The sequence below is a fragment of the Schistocerca serialis genome, chromosome 10 (genome assembly GCF_023864345.2).
Source record: "Schistocerca serialis cubense isolate TAMUIC-IGC-003099 chromosome 10, iqSchSeri2.2, whole genome shotgun sequence".
Taxonomy (NCBI): Eukaryota; Metazoa; Arthropoda; class Insecta; order Orthoptera; family Acrididae; genus Schistocerca; species Schistocerca serialis.
The window spans coordinates 20,741,241-20,759,767 of NC_064647.1; positions in this window are offsets into that span (position 1 = coordinate 20,741,241).

Below are 18,527 nucleotides of genomic sequence, written 5' to 3' on the forward strand. Positions count from 1 at the left end.
TATACAGTAAACCTGAAGTGAGGCATCGGAATATATAACTGGACTCACAGGAGAGTTTCAAATCATAGAAAGTAAGAGTGTCAGTCCTTTTGTACTTAAGTCGGCATTGTGCCTTTTGTATTAAATTCGGATGCAAATTCTGTGTTTCATCGTCAATAAGAAGGTCCAACGGATACAGTAAACATGAAGTGAAGCATCGGAATGTAAAACAGAACTCACATGAGAGGTTCAAATCATAGAAAGTTTAGAGTGTCAGTCCTCTTGTACGTAAGTCGGCTTTGTGCCTTTTGAATGTAATTCCGATGCAATTTCTGTGCTTCATTGTCAATAAGATGGTCCAAGGTATACAGTAAACGTGAAGTGAAGCATCGGAATCTAAAACTGGACTCACATGAGAGGTTCCAATCTATGAAAGTTAGAGGGTAAGTCCTCTTGTACTTAAGTCGGCATTGTGCCGTTTGTATTAAATTCGGATCCAATATCTGTGTTTCATCGTCAATAAGAATGTCCAAGGGATACAGTAATCCTGAAGTGAAACACAGAATGTAAAACTGGACTCACAGGAGATGATCAAATCATAGAAAGTTAGAGTGTCCGTCCTCTTGTACCTAAGTCGGCATTGTGCCTTTAGACTTTAATTCCGATGCAATTTCTGTGCTTCATCGTCAATAAGAAGGTAAAGGTATACAGTAAACCTGAAGTGAAGCATCGGAATCTAAAATCGGACTCACAGGAGAGGTTAAAATCGTAGAAAGTTAGTGTGTCAGTCCTCTTGTACTTAAGTCGGCATTGTGCCTTTTGAATTTAATTCCGACGCAATTTCTGTCCTTCATCGTCAATAAGAAGGTCCAAGGGATACAGTAAACCTGAAGTGAAGCATCGGAATCTAAAACTGTACTCACAGGAGAGGTTAAAATCATAGAAATTTAGTGTGTCAGTCCTCTTGTACTTAAGTCGGCATTGTGCCTTTTGAATTTAATTCCGACGGAATTTCTGTGCTTCATCGTCACTAAGAATGTCCAAGGGATACAGTAAACGTGAAGTGAAGCATCGGAATCTAAAACTGGACTCACAGGAGAGGTTCAAATCATAGAAAGTCACAGTGTCAGTCCTCTTGTACTTAAGTCGGCATTGTGCCTTTTCAATTTAATTCCGACGCAATTTCTGGGCTTCATCGTCAAGAAGAAGTTCCAAGGTATACAGTAAACCTGAGGTGAAGCATCGGAATCTAAAACTGGACTCACAGAAGACGTTCAAATCATAGAAAGTTAGAGTGTCAGTCCTCTTGTACTTAAGTTGGCATTGTGCCTTTTGTATTAAGTTCGGATGCAATTTCTGTGCTTCATCGTCAATATGAAGGTCCAAGGTATACAGTAAACGTGAAGTGTAGCATCGGAAACTAAAACTGGACTCACAGGAGAGGTTCAAATCATAGTAAGTTAGAGTGTCAGTCCTCTTGTACTTAAGTCGGCAGTGTGCCCTTTGTATTTCATTCCGACGCAATTTCTGTGCTTCATCGTCAATAAGAAGGTAAAGGTATACATTAAACCTGAAGTGAGGCATCGGAATCTAAAACTGGACTCACCCTAGAGGTTCAAATCATAGAAAGTTAGAGTGTCAGTCCTCTTGTACTTAAGTCGGCATTGTGCCTTTTGAATTTAATTCCGACGCAATTTCTGTCCTTCATCGTCAATAAGAAGGTCCAAGGTATACAGTAAACCTGAAGTGAAGCATCGGAATGTAAACTGGACTCACAGGAGAGGTTCAAATCATGGAAAGTTAGAGTGTCAATCCTCTTGTACTTAAGTCCGCATTGTGCCTTTTGTATTAAATTCGGATGCAATTTCTGTGTTCCATCTTCAATAAGAAGGTCCAAGGTATACAGTAAACGTGAAGTGAAGCATCGGAATCTAAAACTGGACTCACAGGAGAGGTTCAAATCAGAGAAAGTTAGTGTGTCAGTCCTCTTGTACTTAAGTCGGCATTGTGCCATTTGCATTTAATTCCGATGCAATTTCTGTGTTTCATCGTCAATAAGAAGGTCCAAGGGATACAGTAAACCTGAAGTGAGGCATCGGAATCTAAAACTGTACTCACAGGAGAGGTTAAAATCATAGAAAGTTAGAGTGTCAGTCCTCTTGTACTTAAGTCGGCATTGTGCCTTTTGAATTTAATTCCGACGCAATTTGTGTGCTTCATCGTCAATAAGAAGGTCCAAGGGATAAAGTAAACGTGTAGCATCGGAATCTAAAACTGGACTCACAGGAGAGGTTCAAATCATAGAAAGTTAGAGTGTCAGTCTTCTTGTACTTAAGTCGGCATTGTGCCTTTTCAATTTAATTCCGACGTAATTTCTGGGCTTCATCGTCAATAAGAAAATAAAGGTATACAGTAAACCTGAAGTGGAGCATCGGAATCTAAAAATGGAGTCACAGGAGAGGTTCAAATCATAGAAAGTTTGAGTGTCAGTCCTCTTGTACTTAAGTCGGCATTGTGCCTTTTGTATTAAATTCGGAATCAATATCTGTGTTTCATCGTCAATAAGAAGGTCCAAGGGATACAGTAAACCTTAAGTGAAGCAGCGGAAAGTAAATCTGGACTCTCAGGAGAGGTTAAAATCATAGAAAGTTAGAGTGTCAGTCCTCTTTTACTTAAGTCGACATTGTGCCTTTTGAATTTAATTCCGATGCAATTTCTGTGTATCATCGTCAATAAGAAGGTCCAACTGATACAGTACACCTGAAGTGAAGCATCGGAATCTAAAACTGTACTCACAGGAGAGGTTCAAATCATAGAAAATTAGAGTGTCAGTCCTATTGTTCTTAAGTCGGCATTGTGCCTTTTGTATTAAATTCGGATGCAACTTCTGTGTTTCATCGTCAATAAGACGGTCCATGGGATACAGTATACCTGAAGTGAAGCATCGGAATGTAAAACTGGACTCACAGGAGAGGTTCAGATCGTTGAAAGTTAAAGTGTCAGTCCTCTTGTACTTAAGTCGGCTTTGTGCCTTTTGAATTTAATTCCGATGCAATTTCAGTGCTTCATCGTCATTAAGAAGGTCCAAGGTATACAGTAAACCGGAAGTGAAGCATCGGATTGTACAACTGGACTCACAGGAGAGGCTCAAATCATAGAAAGTTAGAGTGTCAGTCCTCTTGTACTTAAGTCGGCATTGTGCTTTTTGAATTTAATTTCGATGCAATTTCTGTATTTCAACGTCAATAACAAGGTCCAAGGGATACAGTAAACCTGAAGTGAAGCATCAGAATCTAAAACTGGACTCACATCAGAGGTTCAAATCATAAAAAGTTAGAGTGTCAGTCCTCTTGTACTTAAGTCGGCATTGTGCCTCTTGAATTTAATACCAACGCAATTTGTGTGCTTCATCGTCAATAAGAAGGTCCAAGGGATACAGTATACGTGAAGTGTAGCATCGGAATCTAAAACTGGACTCACAGGAGAGGATCAAATCATAGAATGTTAGAGTGTCAGTCCGCTTGTACTTAAGTCGGCATTGTGCCTTTTCGATTTAATTCCGATGCAATTTCTGTGCTTCAACGTCAATAAGAAGGTAAAGGTATACAGTAAACCTGAAGGGAAGCATCGGATTCTAAAACTGGAGTCACAGGAGAAGTTCAAATCATAGAAAGTTTGAGTGTCAGTCCTCTTGTACTTATGTCGGCATTGTGCCTTTTGAATTTAATTCCGACGCAATTTCTGTGCTTCATCGTCAATAAGAATGTCCAAGGTATACAGTATACCTGAAGTGAAGCATCGGAATCTAAAACTGGAGTCACAGGAGAGTTTCAAATCATAGAAAGTTAGAGTGTCAGTCCTCTTGTACTTAAGTCGACATTGTGCCTTCTGAATTTAATTCGGATGCAATATCTGTGTTTCATCGTCAATAAGAACGTCCATGGGATACAGTAAACGAAAAGTGAAGCATCGGAATCTAAAACCGGACTCACAGGAGAGGTTCAAATCATAAAAAGTTAGACTGTCAGTCCTCTTGTACTTAAGTCGGCATTGTGCCTTTTGAATTTAATTCCGACGCAATTTCTGTGCTTCATCGTCAATAAGAAGTTCCAAGGTATACAGTAAACCTGAGGTGAAGCATCGGAATCTAAAACTGGACTCACAGAAGACGTTCAAATCATAGAAAGTTAGAGTGTCAGTCCACTTGTACTTAAGTCGGCATTGTGCCTTTTGTATTAAGTTCGGATGCAATTTCTGTGCTTCATAGTCAATAAGAAGGTCCCAGGTATACAGTAAACGTGAAGTGTAGCATCGGAAACTAAAACTGGTCTCACGGGAGAGTTTCAAATCATAGTAAGTTAGAGTGTCAGTCCTCTTGTACTTAAGTCGGCAGTGTGCCTTTTGAATTTAATTCCGACGCAATTTCTGTGCTTCATCGTCAATAAGAAGGTAAAGGTATACATTAAACCTGAAGTGAGGCATTGGAATCTAAAACTGGACTCACAGGAGAGGTTCAAATCATAGAAAGTTAAAGTGTCAGTCCTCTTGTACTTAAGTCCGCAATGTGCCTTTTGTATTAAATTCGGATGCATTTCTGTGTTCCATCGTCAATAAGAAGGTCCAAGGTATACAGTAAACGTGAAGTGAAGCATCGGAATCTAAAACTGGACTCACAGGAGAGGTTCAAATCACAGAAAGTTAGTGTGTCAGTCCTCTTGTACTTAAGTCGGCATGGTGCCATTTGAATTTAATTCCGATGCAATTTCTGTGTTTCATCGTCAATAAGAAGGTCCAAGTGATACAGTAAACCTGAAGTGAAGCATCGGAATCTAAAACTGTACTCACAGGAGAGGTTAAAATCATAGAAAGTTAGTGTATCAGTCCTCTTGTACTTAAGTCGGCATTGTGCCTTTTCAATTTAATTCCGACGCAATTTCTGGGCTTCATCGTCAATAAGAAGATAAAGGTATACAGTAAACCTGAAGTGGAGCATCAGAATCTAAAAATGGAGTCACAGAAGAGGTTCAAATCATAGAAAGTTTGAGTGTCAGTCCTCTTGTACTTCAGTCGGCATTGTGCCTTTTGTATTAAATTCGGAATCAATATCTGTGTTTCATCGTCAATAAGAAGGTCCAAGGGATACAGTAAACCTGAAGTGAAACATCCGAATGTAAAACTGGACTCACAGGTGATGATCAAATCATAGAAAGTTAGAGTGTCCGTCCTCTTGTACTTAAGTCGACATTGTGCCTTTTGAATTTAATTCCGACGCATTTTCTGTGCTTCATCGTCAATAAGAAGGTCCAAGGATACAGTAAACCTGAAGTGAAGCATCGGAATCTGAGACTGGACTCACAGGAGAGGTTCAAATCATAGAAAATTAGAGTGTCAGTCCTATTGTTCTTAAGTCGGCATTGTGCCTTTTGTATTAAATTCGGTTGCAACTTCTGTGTTTCATCGTCAATAAGACGGTCCAAGGGATACAGTATACCTGAAGTGAAGCATCGGAATGTAAAACTGGACTCACAGGAGAGGTTCAAATCGTTGAAAGTTAGAGTGTCAGTCCTCTTTTACTTAAGTCGGCATTGTGCCTTTTGAATTTAATTCCCACGCAATTAGTGTGATTCATCGTCAATAAGAAGGTCCAAGAGATACAGTAATTGTGAAGTGTAGCATCGGAATCTAAAACTGGACTCACAGGAGAGGTTCTAATCATAGAATGCTAGAGTGTCAGTCCTCTTGTACTTAAGTCGGCATTGTGGCTTTTCAATTTAATTCCGATGCAATTTCTGTGCTTCATCGTCAATAAGAAAGTAAAGGTATACAGTCAACCTGAAGTGAAACATCGGAATCTAAAATCGGTACCACAGGAGAGGTTAAAATCGTAGAAAGTTTGACTGTTAGTCCTCTTGTACTTAAGTCGGCATTGTGCCATTTGTATTAAATTCGGATGCAATTTCTGTGCTTCATCGTCAATAAGAAGGTCCAAGGTATACAGTAAACCTGAAGTGAAGCAGCGGAAAGTAAAACTGGACTCTCAGGAGAGGTTAGAATCATAGAAAGTTTGAGTGTCAGTCCTCTTGTACTTAAGTCGGCATTGTGCCTTTTGAATTTAATTCCGATGCAATTTCTGTGTATCATCGTCAATAAGAAGGTCCAAGGGATACAGTACACCTGAAGTGAAGCATCGGAATCTAAAACTGGACTCACAGGAGTGGTTCAAGTCACAGAAAGTTAGAATGTCAGTCCTCTTGTACTTAAGTCGGCATTGTGCTTTTTGAATTTAATTCCGACGCAATTTCTGTGCTTCATCGTCAATAAGAGGGTCCAAGGGATACAGTAAACCTGAAGTGAAGCATCGGAATGTACAACTGGACTCACAGGAGAGGTTCAAATCATAGAAAGTTAGAGTTTCAGTCCTCTTGTACTTAAGTCGGCTTTGTGCCTTTTTAATTTAATTCCGATGCAATTTCAGTGCTTCATCGTCATTAAGAAGGTCCAAGGTATACAGTAAACCTGATGTGAAGCATCGGATTGTACAATTGGACTCACAGGAGAGGCTCAAATTATAGAAAGTTAGAGTGTCCGTCCTCTTGTACTTAAGTCGGCATTAAGCTTTTTGACTTTAATTTCGATGCAATTTCTGTGTTTCAACGTCAATAAGAAGGTCCAAGGTATACAGTAAACCTTAAGTGAAGCATCGGAATCTAAAACTGGACTCACATCAGAGGTTCAAATCATAAAAAGTTAGAGTGTCAGTCCTCTTGTACTTAAGTCGGCATTGTGCCTCTTGAATTTAATACCGACGCAATTTGTGTGCTTCATCGTCAATAAGAAGGTCCAAGGGATACAGTAAACGTGAAGTGTAGCATCGGAATCTAAAACTGGACTCACAGGAGAGGATCAAATCATAGAATGTTAGAGTGTCAGTCCGCTTGTACTTAAGTCGGCATTGTGCCTTTTCAATTTAATTCCGACGCAATTTCTGTGCTTCATCGTCAATAAGAAGGTAAAGGTATACAGTAAACCTGAAGGGAAGCATCGGATTCTAAAACTGGAGTCACAGGAGAGGTTCAAATCATAGAAAGTTAGAGTGTCAGTCCTCTTGTACTTAAGTCGGCATTGTGCCTTTTGCATTCAATTCCGACGCAATTTCTGTGCTTCATCGTCAATAATAAGGTCCAAGGTATACAGTAAACCTGAAGTGAAGCATCGGAATCTAAAATCGGACTCACGGGAGAGGTTAAAATTATAGAAAGTTTGAGTGTCAGTCCTCTTGTACTTAAGTTGGCATTGTGCCTTTTGAATTAGTTCCGACGCAATTTCTGTGCTTCATCGTCAATAAGAAGGTCCAAGGTATACAGTAAACCTGAAGTGAAGCATCGGAATCTAAAACTGGACTCATAGGAGTGTTTCAAATCATAGGAAGTTAGAGTGTCAGTCATCTTGTACATAAGTCGACATTGTGCATTTTGAATTTAATTCGGATGCAATATCTGTGCTTTATCGTCAATAAGAAGATCCAAGGTATACAGTAAACCTGAAGTGAAGCATCGGAATCTAAGATCGGACTCACAGGAGAGGTTAAAATCATAGACAGTTAGAGTGTCAGTCTTCTTGTACTTAAGTCGGCATTGTGCATTTTGTACTAAATTCGGATGCAATTTCTGTGTTCTATCGTCAATAAGACGGTCCAAGGGATACAGTAAACCTGAAGTGAAGCATTGGAATGTAAAACTGGACTCACAGGAGAGGTTCAAATCATAGAAAGTTAGAGTGTTAGTCCTCTTGTACTTATGTCGGCATTGTGCCTTTTGAATTTAATTCCGACGCAATTTCTGTGCTTCATTGTCAACAACAAGGTCCACGGTATACAGTAAACCTGAAGGGAAGCATCGGAATCTAAAACTGGACTCACAGGAGAGGTTCAAATCATAGAAATTTAGAGTGTCAGTCCGCTTGCACTTAAGTCGGCATAGTGCCTTTTGTATTAAATTCGGGAGCAATTTCTGTGATTCGTCGTCAATAAGAAGGTCCAAGGGATACAGTAAACCTGAAGTGAAGCATCGGAATGTGAAACTGGACTCACAGCAGAGGTTCAAAGCATAGAAAGTTAGAGTGTCAGTCCTCTTGTACGTAAGTCGGCATTGTGCCTTTTGAATTTAATTCCGATGCAACTTCTGTGTTTCATCATCAATAAGAAGGTCCAAGGGATACAGTAAACCTGAAGTTAAGCATCGGAATCTAAAATTGGACTCACAGGAGAGGTTAAAATCATAGAAAGTTAGAGTGTCAGTCCTCTTGTACCTAAGTCGGCATTGTGCCTTTTCAATTTAATTCCGTCGCAATTTCTGTGCATCATCGTCAATACGAATTTCCAAGGTATACAGTAAACCTGAAGTGTAGCATCGGAATCTAAAACTGGACTCACAGGACAGGTTCAAATCATCGAAAGTTAGAGTGTCAGTCCTTTTGTACTTAAGTCGGCATTGCGCCTTTTGTATTAAATTCGGATGCAATTTTTGTGTTTCATCGTCATTAAGAAGGTCCAATGGATAGAGTAAACCTGAAGTGCAGCATTGGAATGTAAAACTGGACTCACAGCAGAGGTTCAAATCATAGTAAGTTAGAGGGTCAGTCCTCTTGTACTTATGTCGGCATTGTGCCTTTTGAATTTAATTCCGATGCAATTTCTGTGCTTCATCGTCAATAAGAAGGTCCAAGTGATAGAGTAAACCTGAAGTGAAGCATCGGAATCTAAAACTGGACTCACAGGAGAGGTTCAAATCATAGAAACTTACAGTGTCAGTTCTCTTGTACTTAAGTCGGTATTGTGCCTTTTGTATTAAATTCGGATGCAATTTCTGTGTTTCATCGTCATTAAGAAGGTCCAATGGATACAGTAAACCTGAAGTGCAGCATTGGAATGTAAAACTGGACACACAGCAGAGGTTTAAATCATAGAAAGTTAGAGAGTCAGTCCTCTTCTACTTAAGTCGGCATTGTGCCTTTTGAATTTAATTCCGACGCAATTTCTGTGCTTCATTGTCAATAATATGGTCCACAGTATACAGAAAACCTGAAGGGAAGCATCGGAATCTAAAAGTGGACTCACAGGAGAGGTTCAAATCATAGAAATTTAGAGTGTCTGTCCGCTTGCACTTAAGACGGCATTGTGCCTTTTGTATTAAATTCGTATGCAATTTCTGTGTTTCATCGTCAATAAGAAGGTCCAAGGGATACAGTAAACCTGAAGTGAAGCATCTGAATGTGAAACTGGACTCACAGGAGAGGTTCAAAGCATAGAAAGTTAGAGTGTCAGTCCTCTTGTACGTAAGTCGGCATTGTGCCTTTTGAATTTAATTCCGATGCAATTTCTGTGCGTCATCGTCAATAAGAAGGTCCAAGGTATACAGTAAACGTGAAGTGAAGCATCGGAATCTTAAACTGGACTCATAGGAGAGGTTCAAATCATAGAAAGTAAGAGTGTCAGTCCTCTTGTACTTAAGTCGGCATTATGCCTTTTGAATTTAATTCCAATGCAATTTCTGTGTTTCATCGTCAATAAGAAGGTCCAAGGGATAAAGAAAACCTGAAGTGAAGCATCCCTGGACTCACAGGAGAGGTTCAAATCATAGAAAGTTAGAGTGTCAGTCCTCTTGTACCTAAGTCGGCATTGTGCCTCATGAATTTAATTCCAACGCTATTTGTGTGCCTCATCGTCAATAAGAAGGTCCAAGGGATACAGTAAACGAGAAGCGTAGCATCGTAACCTAAAACTGGACTCACAGGAGTGGTTCAAATCATAGAATGTTAGAGTGTCAGTCCTCTTGTACTTAAGTCGGCATTGTACCATTTGTATTAATTTCGGATGCAATTTCTGTATTTCATCGTCAACAAGAAGGTCCAACGGATACAGTAAACCTGAAGTGATGCATCGGAATCTAAAACTGGACTCACAGGAGAGTTTCAAATCATAGAAAGTTAGACTGTCAGTCTTCGTGTACTTAAGTCAGCATTGTGCCTTTTGAATTATTTCTGATGCAATTTCTGTGCTTCATCGTCAATAAGAAAGTCCAAGGGATACAGTAAACCTGAAGTGAAGCATCGGAATCTAAAACTGGACTCACAGGAGAGGTGCAAATCATAGAAAGTTAGAGTGTCAGTCCTCTTATCCTTAAGTCGGCAATGTGCCTTTTGAATTTAATTCCGACGCAATTTCTGTGCTTCATCGTCAATAACTAGGTCCACGGTATACAGTAAACCATCGGAATCTAAGACTGGACTCACAGGAGAGGTTCAAATCATAGAAATTAAGAGTGTCAGTCCTCTTGTACTTAAGTCGGCATTGTGCCTTTTGTATTAAATTTGGATGCATTTACTGTGTTTCATCGTCAATAAGAAGGTCCAAGGGATACAGTAAAAATGAAGTGAAGCATCGGAATGTAAAACTGGACTCACAGGAGAGATTCAAATCATAGAAAGTTAGAGTGTCAGTCCTCTTGTACTTAAGTCAGCTTTGTGCATTTTGAATTTAATTCCGACGCAATTTCTGTGTTTCATCGTCAATAAGAAGTTCCACGGTATACAGTAAACGTGAAGTGAAGCATCGGAATCTAAAACTGGACTCACAGGAGAGTTTCAAATCATAGAAAGTTAGAGTGTGAGTCCTCTTGTACTTAAGTCGGCATTGTGCCTTTTGAATTTAATTTGGAGGCAATATCTGTGCTTCATCGTCAATAAGAAGGCCCAAGGGATACAGTAAACCAAAAGTGAAGCATTGGAATCTGAAACTTTACTCACAGGAGAGGTTCAAATCGTAGAAAGTTAGAGTGTCAATCCTCTTGTACTTAAGTCGGCATTGTGCCTTTTGCATTTAATTCCGACGCAATTTCTGTGCTTCATCTTCAATTAGAAGGTCCAAGGTATACAGTAAACCTGAAGTGAAACATCGGAATCTAAAATCTGACTCACAGGAGAGGTTAAAATCATAGAAAATTAGAGTGTCAGTCCTCCTGTACTTAAGTCGCATTGTGCTTTTCGAATTTAATTCCGACGTATTTTCTGTGCTTCATCGTCAATAAGAAGGTCCAAGGAATACAGTAAACCTGAAGTGAAGCATCGGAATCTAAAACTGGACTCACAGGAGAGTTTCAAATCATAGAAAGTTAGAGTGTCAGTCCTCTTGTACTTAAGTCGGCGTTGTGCCTTTTGTATTAAATTCGGATGCAATTTCTGTATTTCATCGTCAATAAGAAGGTCCAAGTTATATAGTAAACCTGAGGTGATGCATCGGAATCTAAAACTGGACTCAGAGAAGAGTTGCAAATCATAGAAAATTAGAGTGTCAGTCCTCTTGTACTTAAGTCGGCATTGTGCCTTTAGTATTTAATTCGGATGCAATTTCTGTGTTTCATCGTCAATAAGAAGGTCAAAGGGATACTATAAACCTGTAGTGAAGCATCGGAATCCAAAACTGGACCCATAGGAGAGGATCAAATCATAGAAAGTTAGAGTTTCAGTCCTCTTGTACTTAAGTAGTGATTGTGCCTTTTGAATTATTTCTGATGCAATTTCTGTGCTTCATCGTCAATAAGATGGTGCAAGGGATACAGTAAACCTGAAGGGAAGCATCGGATTCTAAAACTGGAGTCACAGGAGAGGTTCAAATCATAGAAAGTTAGAGTGTCAGTCCTCTTGTACTTAAGTCGGCATTGTGAATTTTGAATTTAATTCCGATGCAATTTCTGTGCTTCATCGTCAATAAGAAGGTAAAGGTATACAGTAAACCTGAAGGGAAGCATCGGATTCTAAAACTGGAGTCACAGGAGAGGTTCAAATCATAGAAAGTTAGAGTGTCAGTCCTCTTGTACTTAAGTCGGCATTGTGCCTTTTGCATTCAATTCCGACGCAATTTCTGTGCTTCATCGTCAATAATAAGGTCCAAGGTATACAGTAAACCTGAAGTGAAGCATCGGAATCTAAAATCGGACTCACGGGAGAGGTTAAAATTATAGAAAGTTTGAGTGTCAGTCCTCTTGTACTTAAGTTGGCATTGTGCCTTTTGAATTAGTTCCGACGCAATTTCTGTGCTTCATCGTCAATAAGAAGGTCCAAGGTATACAGTAAACCTGAAGTGAAGCATCGGAATCTAAAACTGGACTCATAGGAGTGTTTCAAATCATAGGAAGTTAGAGTGTCAGTCATCTTGTACATAAGTCGACATTGTGCATTTTGAATTTAATTCGGATGCAATATCTGTGCTTTATCGTCAATAAGAAGATCCAAGGTATACAGTAAACCTGAAGTGAAGCATCGGAATCTAAGATCGGACTCACAGGAGAGGTTAAAATCATAGACAGTTAGAGTGTCAGTCTTCTTGTACTTAAGTCGGCATTGTGCATTTTGTACTAAATTCGGATGCAATTTCTGTGTTCTATCGTCAATAAGACGGTCCAAGGGATACAGTAAACCTGAAGTGAAGCATTGGAATGTAAAACTGGACTCACAGGAGAGGTTCAAATCATAGAAAGTTAGAGTGTTAGTCCTCTTGTACTTATGTCGGCATTGTGCCTTTTGAATTTAATTCCGACGCAATTTCTGTGCTTCATTGTCAACAACAAGGTCCACGGTATACAGTAAACCTGAAGGGAAGCATCGGAATCTAAAACTGGACTCACAGGAGAGGTTCAAATCATAGAAATTTAGAGTGTCAGTCCGCTTGCACTTAAGTCGGCATAGTGCCTTTTGTATTAAATTCGGGAGCAATTTCTGTGATTCGTCGTCAATAAGAAGGTCCAAGGGATACAGTAAACCTGAAGTGAAGCATCGGAATGTGAAACTGGACTCACAGCAGAGGTTCAAAGCATAGAAAGTTAGAGTGTCAGTCCTCTTGTACGTAAGTCGGCATTGTGCCTTTTGAATTTAATTCCGATGCAATTTCTGTGTTTCATCATCAATAAGAAGGTCCAAGGGATACAGTAAACCTGAAGTTAAGCATCGGAATCTAAAATTGGACTCACAGGAGAGGTTAAAATCATAGAAAGTTAGAGTGTCAGTCCTCTTGTACCTAAGTCGGCATTGTGCCTTTTCAATTTAATTCCGTCGCAATTTCTGTGCATCATCGTCAATACGAATTTCCAAGGTATACAGTAAACCTGAAGTGTAGCATCGGAATCTAAAACTGGACTCACAGGACAGGTTCAAATCATCGAAAGTTAGAGTGTCAGTCCTTTTGTACTTAAATCGGCATTGTGCTCTTTGTATTGAATTCGGATGCAATTTCTGTGTTTCATCGTCAATAAGAAGCTCCAAGGGATACAGTAAACCTGAAGTAAAGCATCGGAATCTAAAACTGGCCTCACAGGAGAGGTTCAAATCACAGATAGTTAGAGTGTCAGTCCTCTAGTACGTAAGTCAGCATTGTGCCTTTTGCATTTAATTCCAATGCAGTTTCTGTGTTTCATCGTCAATAAGAAGGTCCAAGGATACAGTAAACGTGAAGTAAAGCATCGGAATCTAAAACTGTACTCACAGGAGAGGTTCAAATAATAGAAACTTAGAGTGTCAGTCCCCTTGTACTTAAGTCGGCATTGCGCCTTTTGTATTAAATTCGGATGCAATTTTTGTGTTTCATCGTCATTAAGAAGGTCCAATGGATAGAGTAAACCTGAAGTGCAGCATTGGAATGTAAAACTGGACTCACAGCAGAGGTTCAAATCATAGTAAGTTAGAGGGTCAGTCCTCTTGTACTTATGTCGGCATTGTGCCTTTTGAATTTAATTCCGATGCAATTTCTGTGCTTCATCGTCAATAAGAAGGTCCAAGTGATAGAGTAAACCTGAAGTGAAGCATCGGAATCTAAAACTGGACTCACAGGAGAGGTTCAAATCATAGAAACTTAGAGTGTCAGTTCTCTTGTACTTAAGTCGGTATTGTGCCTTTTGTATTAAATTCGGATGCAATTTCTGTGTTTCATCGTCATTAAGAAGGTCCAATGGATACAGTAAACCTGAAGTGCAGCATTGGAATGTAATACTGGACTCACAGGAGAGGTTCAAATCATATAAAGTTAGAGTGTCAGTCCTCTTGTAACTAAGTCCGCATTGTGCCTCATGAATTTAATTCCAACGCTATTTGTGTGCTTCATCGTCAATAAGAAGGTCCATGGGATACAGTAAACGTGAAGTGTAGCATCGGAATCTAAAACTGGACTCACAGGAGAGGTTCAAATCATAGAATGTTAGAGTGTCAGTCCGCTTGTACTTAAGCAGGCATTGTGCCTTTTCAATTTAATTCCGACGCAATTTCTGTGCTTCATCGTCAATAAGAAGGTAAAGGTATACAGTAAACCTGAAGTGAAGCATCGGAATCTAAAACTGGAGTCACAGGAGAAGTTTAAATCATAGAAAGTTTGAGTGTCATTCCTCTTGTACTTATGTGTGCATTCTGCCTATTGAATTTAATTCCGACGCAATTTCTGTGCTTCATCGTCAATAAGAAGGTCCAAGGTATGCAGTAAACCTGAAGTGAAGTATCGGAATCTAAAACTGGACTCACAGGAGAGTTTCAAATCATAGAAAGTTAGAGTGTCAGTTCTCTTGTACTTAAGTCGGCATTGTGCCTTTTGCATTTAATTCCGACGCAACTTCTGTGCTTCATCTTCAATAAGAAGGTCCAAGGTATACAGTAAACCTGAAGTGAAACATCGGAATCTAAAATCTGACTCACACGAGAGGTTAAAATCATAGAAAATTAGAGTGTCAGTCCTCCTGTACTTAAGTCGCATTGTGCTTTTCGAATTTAATTCCGACGTATTTTCTGTGCTTCATCGTCAATAAGAAGGTCCAAGGGATACAGTAAACCTGAAGTGAAGCATCGGAATCTAAAACTGGACTCACAGGAGAGTTTCAAATCATCGAAAGTTAGAGTGTCAGTCCTCTTGTACTTAAGTCAGCGTTGTGCCTTTTGTATTAAATTCGGATGCAATTTCTGTATTTCATCGTCAATAAGAAGGTCCAAGTTATACAGTAAACCTGAGGTGAAGCATCGAAATCTAAAACTGGACTCAGAGAAGAGTTTCAAATCATAGAAAGTTAGAGTGTCAGTCCTCTTGTACTTAATTAGGCATTGTGCCTTTTGATATATTTACGATGCAATTTCTGTGCTTCATCGTCAATAAGAAGGACCAAGGGATACAGTAAACCTGAAGTGAAGCATCGGAATCTAAAACTGGACTCACAGGTGAGGTGCAAATCATAGAAAGTTAGAGTGTCAGTCCACATGTACTTAAGTCGCCATTGTGCCTTTTGAATTTAATTCCGACGCAATTTCTGTGCTTCATTGTCAATAACAAGGTCCACGGTATGCAGTAAACCTGAAGGGAAGCATCGGAATCTAAAACTGGACTCACAGGAGAGGTTCAAATCATAGAAAGTAAAGAGTCAGTCCTCTTGTACGTAAGTCGGCCTTGTGCCTTTTGAATTTCATTCGGATGCAATTTCTGTGCTTCATCGTCAATAAGAAGGTCCAAGGTATACAGTAAACGTGAAATGAAGCATCGGAATCTAAAACTGGACTCACAGGAGATGTTCAAATCATTGAAAGTTAGAGTGTCAATCCTATTGTACTTAAATCGGCATTGTGCCTTTTGAATTTAATTCCGATGCAATTTCTGTGTTTCATCGTCAATATGATGGTCCAAAGGATACAGTAAACCTTAAGTGAAGCATCGGAATCTAAAACTGGACTCACAGGAGAGGTTCAAATCATAGAAAGTTCAAGTGTCAGTCCTCTTGTACATAAGTCGGCATTGTGCCTTTTGAATTTAATTCCGACGCAATTTCGGTGCTTCATCGTCAATAAGAAGGTCCAAGGTACACAGTAAACCTGAAGTGAAGCATCGGAATCTAAAACTGAACACACAGGAGACGTTCAAATCATAGAAACTTAGAGTGTCAGTCCTGTTGTTCTTGAGTCGGCATTGTGCCTTTTGTATTAAATTCGGATGCAATTTCTGTGTTTCATCGTTAATAAGAAGGTCCAGTGGATACAGTAAACCTGAAGTGAAGCTTCGGAATGTAAAACTGGACTCACAGCAGAGGTTCAAATCATAGAAATTTAGAGGGTCAGTCCCCTTGTACGTAAGTCGGCATTGTGCCTTTTGAATAAAATTCCGATGCAATTTCATTGCTTCATCGTCAATAAGAAGGTCCAAGATATACAGTAAGCCTGAAGTGAAGCATCGTAATCTAAAACTGGACTCACAGGAGAGTTTCAAATCATAGAAAGTTAGTGTGTCAGTCCTCATGTACTTAAGTCGGCATTGTGCTTTTTGAATTTAATTCCGACGCAATTTCTGTGCTTCATCGTCAATAAGAAGGTCCAAGGGATACAGTAAACCTGAAGTGAAGCATCGGAATCTAAAACTGGACTCACAGGAGAATTTCAAATCATAGAAAGTTATAGTGTCAGTCCTCTTGTCCTTAAGACGGCATTGTGTCTTTTGTATTAATTTCGGATGCAATTTCTGTATTTCATCGTCAATAAGAAAGACCAAGGGATACAGTAAACCTGAAGTGAAGCATCGGAATCTAAAACTGGACTCGCAGAACAGTTTCAAATCATAATAAGTTAGAGTGTCAGTCCTCTTGTACTGAAGTCGGCATTGTGCCTTTTGTATTAAATTCGGATGCAATTTATGTGTTTCATCGCCAATAAGAAGGTCAAAGGGATACAATAAACCTGAAGTGGAGCATCGGAATCCAAAACTGGACTCACAGGAGAGGTTCAAATCATAGAAAGTTAGAGTGTCAGTCCTCTTGTACTTAAGTAGGCAGTGTGCCTTTTGATATATTTACGATGCAATTTCTGTGGTTCATCGTCAATAAGAAGGTCCAAGGGATACAGTAAACCTGAAGGGAAGCATCGGATTCTAAAACTGGACTCACAGGAGAGGTTCAAATCATAGAAAGTAGTGTCAGTCCTCTTGTACCTATGTCGGCCCTGTGCCTTTTCAATTTAATTCCGACGCAATTTCTTTGCTTCTTCGTCAATACGAAGGTCCAAGGTATACAGTAAACGTGAAGTGAAGCAGCGGAATCTAAAACTGGACTCAAAGGAGACGTTCAAATCGTAGAATGTTACAGTGTCGGTCCTCTTGTACTTAAGTCGGCATTGTGCCTTTTGAATTTAATTCCGATGCAATTTCTGTGCTTCATCGTCAATAAGAAGGCCCAAGGTACACAGTTAACCTGAAGTGAAGCATCGGAATCTAAAACTGGACCCACAGGAGACTTACAAATCATAGAAACTTAAAGTGTCAGTCCTCTTGTTCTTGAGCCGGCATTGTGCCTTTTGTATTAAATTCGGATGCAATTTCTGTGTTTCATCGTTAATAAGAAGGTCCAGTGGATACAGTAAACCTGAAGTGAAGCATCGGAATGTAAAACTGGACTCACAGCAGAGGTACAAAGCATAGAAAGTTAGAGGGTCAGTCCCCTTGTATGTAAGTCGGCATTGTGCCTTTTGAATTAAATTCCGATGCTATTTCATTGCTTCATCGTCAATAAGAAGGTCCAAGGTATACAGTAAGCCTGAAGTGAAGCATCGGAATCTAAAACTGGACTCACAGGAGAGGTTCAAATCATAGAAAGTAAGAGTGTCAGTCCTCTTGTACTTAAGTCGGCATTGTGCTTTTTGAATTTTATTCCGACGCAATTTCTGTGCTTCATCGTCAATAAGAAGGTCCAAGGGATACAGTAAACCTGAAGTGAAGCATCGGAATCTAAAACTGGACTCACAGGAGAATTTCAAATCATAGAAAGTTATAGTGTCAGTCCTCTTGTACTTAAGTCGGCATTGTGTCTTTTGTATTAATTTCGGATGCAATTTCTGTATTTCATCGTCAATAAGAAAGTCCAAGGGATACAGTAAACCTGAAGTGAAGCATCGGAATCTGAAACTGGACTCACAGAACAGTTTCAAATCATAATAAGTTAGAGTGTCAGTCCTCTTGTACTGAAGTCGGCATTGTGCCTTTTGTATTAAATTCGGATGCAATTTATGTGTTTCATCGTCAATAAGAAGGTCAAAGAGATACAATAAACCTGAAGTGAAGCATCGGAATCTATAACTGGACTCACGGCAGAGGTTCAAATCATAGAAAGTTAGAGTGTCAGTCCTCTTGTACTTAAGTCAGCATTGTGCCTTTTGTATTAAATTCGGATGCAATTTCTGTGTTACATCGTCAATAAGACTCTCTAAGGGATACAGTAAACCTGAAGAGAAGCATCGGAATCTAAAACTGGACTCACAGGAGAGGTTCAAATCATAGAAAGTTAGAGTGTCTGTCCTCTGGTACTTAAGTCGGCATTGAGCCTTTTGAATTTAATTCCGATGCAATTTCCGTGCTACATCGTCAATAAGAAAGTCCAAGGTATACAGTAAACCTTAAGTGAAGCATCGAATCTAAAACTGGACTCACTGGAGAGGTTCAAATCATACAAAGTTAGAGAGTCAGTCCTCTTGTACGTAAGTCGGCATTGAGC